Source organism: Amblyomma mixtum, chromosome 2, assembly GCF_055824585.1.
Source record: "Amblyomma mixtum isolate Tamu chromosome 2, ASM5582458v1, whole genome shotgun sequence".
Taxonomy (NCBI): Eukaryota; Metazoa; Arthropoda; class Arachnida; order Ixodida; family Ixodidae; genus Amblyomma; species Amblyomma mixtum.
The window spans coordinates 252,920,949-252,925,173 of NC_143013.1; the positions used below are offsets into that span (position 1 = coordinate 252,920,949).

Sequence of the window (4,225 nt, forward strand, 5' to 3'; positions counted from 1 at the left end):
AACCAAACCAAACCAAACCAAACCAAACCAAACCAAACCAAACCAAACCTAACCTAACCTAACCTAACGATTTTGTTTCTTCTAAGCGATGGGTACAGGAAGGTAGTACGTGCACAGTTATAATGACTACAAGAGTGATCGTAGCACATTGAAGGTTTCACGCCGCAAAACTAGCCACAGAAAATCTGAGACACGTCCGATCACAAATTAGGTGTTGGGCATAAACATTTGTAAGCTCAATGGAAAAAAAATGGGGGCTGGTCCACAAACAAAAACAGATGGAAGTGGAGGTGCCGGGGTTTGAACCCGGGACTTCTCACATGCAAAGCGAGCGCTCTACCTCTGAGCTACACCCCCGACGAAGATTGGTTACCCAGAGAGGTAAAATCGTTCTTCATAGCTTCATAAGCAATGCCTCAAGATAACGACCACTGGTGAAACTGTGAGGCAGGAATTCGCCGCTCATATTACGATAGATGCAATTTTTATCAGCAGATCTTCATGGATCAGAGACTATAAAACGATTTGGTAGGTACATTAACGAGTAATAATGCCAGCGGAAAACATCAACAAACTAACCGAAAACTGGAACAACACTCCGCAGAACAAACTTGGTATATCGGTTTTGCTATCTGAGCCCCTTTTGCGAGTTTTCTTCGTAATCAGAACAGTCATAATAGGCTACACCAGCTGCAAATGACTGGCATACTGGTATAAGCGCCGGAAGAGGATGTGGTAACAGGAATCTAGCGAGAAATGCAGGAGAAACCGGAAGGTTACGTCACACACATAGAGTACGCTCCTTAGCAGATAAAAAAGGACACGAATGATATACCAAAGATATAGCAATCAACATAGCGGAGCGTTCTGTATTGGAGCCTCTCTCTATAATGCCTAGAATATACTGGCAGTATTGACTCAAGCGGGTATCTCGTCCATTCCAATCTCCCCGTTTACCTCTCCACCCGACTCATAATCTTCGTATCCTCCCCTCCCGACCAACATGTCCCCCATCTTGCACGCCGGCCGTCGTCATGCGGTCGCGCAGCACCATTCCACTCTCTTTTATATCCAGGGTGTAGCCTACAAAGATGCCTCCTTCGTGGCTCCTCGAGGTTCCTGCGGCTACGCCCTGTACCATCCCCACCTCCTCGCTCCTGAAACCCACACCAGCGGGCCGTATCTACGCCCTCCGGACGTATTGCCTCTCGTGGTCCTCGCCATTAAGCATGCCCTCCAGTCACTTTCCCTCCTTCCCTCTCTCCAAGAGTACACAGTCTATTCAGACTCACAAGCCACCATACACCACATGCAGAAACGCACCCTAACCCCTTCTCTTCAACAGGAGGTCGAACGAGTGGTCTCCGCACTGCAGCCTTCCATTGTCTTCCTCCGCTGGGTCCCTGGGCATTCAGGGATTGACGGCAATGAGGTGGTCCGCCAGTTCTACCCGCGGCACACTTTTCTAGGCACCGTTGATCCTCTAGCCCAAGCCCTCGGAGGGCGGTGGGAGACTCACCCTTCGCCGCACCATAAAAGAGGTTTACCTCGAGCTACGCCTAGACAAACGCCTTTACCCTCGCCCTCGTCCATCACTCACGGTGCCGGATGCTCGCATTCTTCGGTACATCCAAATGAATACAGTCATCACCCCGTCCTGCCTCTATCGCTTTCGAACGGACCGTTCCTGTCCCAACTGCCCCTGTGTCTATCAGGACCTAGCCCATTGCCTCTTATTGCCCGGCTGCTCAGCAGTCGGGTTCCTATCCCCGCACCTTCTCTATTCATCACAACCTGGCTTGGCGCTGAAGGGGAGGAAGAACAGCGTCTTCTGGTCGCCCGGGCGGTCGACCTACGCGGCCTGTAAATTATGGTCGAATAAAGGTCTTCTACTACTACTACTGGCAGTATTTTCTAGGCGTTGTACTCTCGTTTCGGAGTGAACTCGTCGGTGTCTGTGCGCTTTTCCAAGCACGTCAACTTGCTATAAATGAGTACAGGTTTTTAAGGCAAAAGCCTTTAATGCCTCATCGTTGTCTACAGAAGGCTGTCAGCAGAAGCTTGTCAGCAGAGGTGTCACGCTTTTGACGGGTGTCCACCGAGATATGCGAGACAGCTGCTTCCCAATTTTCTTTCCTCAAATACAATTTTCATTTTCTTCATTAAGGCCCCTCTTCCTCTTTTTTCTTTCACTCCCACTTCCTCCCATCCTGTACGGTGGTGGTGGTGAAAAACATTTATAATGCAATAAATATTTACAGAGAGGTGATTGGGGTAGGCCCTATTGGCCCTTTCCCCTAACAATACTAGGTGGAGCCCCTATTCCGGGGCCCCATTGGCAAGCAACGCCGCCCGCGTCCGGTGAACCAAGGCCTTTTGGGTCTTTAGGTCCTGACAGCCGAGCAGGGCCGCCTCCCAGTCCTCTCTGGTGGGGTTGGGGTTGGGGGGGATAGATGGGTTTGACTGACACGCCCAAACCATGTGGAAGGTGTCAGCCACCTCCCCACAGAACTGGCACGCGCCATCAAAGGATGTATTGAAATGTTTAAGCACCGCCGGGCACAGTACAGTGTTAGTAAGAATTTTGATGAGGAGGCGCTCGTCAGCGCGATCCAGACCCTTACAAGGGGCCGGGTAGCGCCGGTGCTCCTCCTTGTAGTAATCGGTGATTTGTTTGAATATAATGGCCAGATTGTCTGATTGGGAGTACCCTTCCAAGGACAAGGAGATAGCCCGGGGAGAGAGTGCGCGGGCGGCCTGATCGGCCAGTTCGTTTCCCTGGAGTCCCTGGTGACCGGGGGCCCAAATCAGGTTGCGTGGAGTTGGATCTACAGATCGACAGCTATATTCCAGTATGCGCCAGGCAAGCGGGGGAGCCCAGCCCAACTCGTAGTTCCGACAGGCCCCTCGCGAGTCGGTGATGATGTGTTTCGACTTGGGAGTAGTGAGAGCAAGAGCAATGGCAATCTCCTCCGCGTGTGTTGCGCTGTAGGCTTTGAAAGTGAGCCCGTTGACTGTGTTTGCGTTGTGTACGACTGCGGCCGTGTACCACACCCCGTGGTGTGGGCCGGCAACGTCCACGTAATACACATGTTGTTGGTTACCATAGTATCGCGCCAACGCTTCCGCGCGCGCCTGGCGACGACCGCTATCGTCTTCTCTGGACATGTTGCGGGGAAGGGGTCGGACCCGGAGGGCGCGTCTCCAGGGTGCTGGCACTCTCTCCCTTTCCTCAATATGGTAGTCATGTTTGATGTGTAGCCGGTCCAAGAGGCGGCGACCGGACGTGGTCTGTGCAAGACGCGTGTATTGGTTGACTAAGTGGGCCTCTCGAAGCTCCCGAAATGTGTTCACCACGCCCAAGGCCAGAAGTCGCTGGTTGGACGTGGTGACCGGGAGGTCGAGAGCCCGCTTGATGACTTTCCGGTGGATGACCTCCAGTTGGTCATCATCATGTTTGCGCAGGTGCAAGTAGGGGGTTGAGTAGAGGATTCTACTTGTTACGAAAGCATGGGCAAGCCGCAGTGCATCGGTGCGGTTCAGGTGCCCACAGAGATGGCAGAGAATTACTACGCCAATTCCTTTCCTCAAAAAGCATTGCGTTCAAAGGGCAAGGCATCATACCGAACGGGTGGTTGGGTTCCGTGGACTCCCTTGACAGCGCTACAAAAGCTGTCACATTCCACTCCTAAAGGCAAAGCTTAACCGTAATTAATTAGCAGTTGATTAGTATTTAGTCATTAATCCGTAATTAGTCATTAATTAGTAACTAGTCGTTGATTATGTGTGGCGGCAGCAGTGCCACAGGGGCAGTCAAAGTGGAGCGGATAACGCTTTCGCCTCTACGCACTTTATACAGTCAAAGTGTCCCCTGAATTTTTCTGCCCCTGATTTGCTGCTGCTTTCAGCAATGTTCCTCTTTCCTTGACATGAACTTCGGCAACCTAATATGCCGCCGCTTTGCTGTTCTACCGACCAAATATTCATCGCAAAGTCAATCTTTACTGCTTAATTTTATGAGCATATCAGGAACCTGCATTTGGCGCATACGAACTATAAGCGAAGATCCTATGGGCTGCTCCAGTTGCCTAAAAAATACACGCAGTTTTCCCAGGGACAAGCGAAAGGGAATACAGAAAAAAATAGTCAAACCTAGCTTTCGTTAAACTGCTTTTAATCAAATAATAGATGGACCAAAGGAATAGCTATTACACTTTAAGCCTCT

At 51.0% G+C, this 4,225-nt stretch overlaps 1 non-coding gene across 1 annotated transcript; it reads right to left on the minus strand.

Annotated features, from left to right (window-relative positions):
- Positions 1–285: 285 nt before the first annotated feature.
- Positions 286–357, minus strand: TRNAA-UGC (transfer RNA alanine (anticodon UGC)). The gene has a single exon. It is a non-coding gene; the product is annotated as a tRNA-Ala (tRNA).
- Between the last annotated feature and the right edge of the window lie 3,868 nt (positions 358–4,225).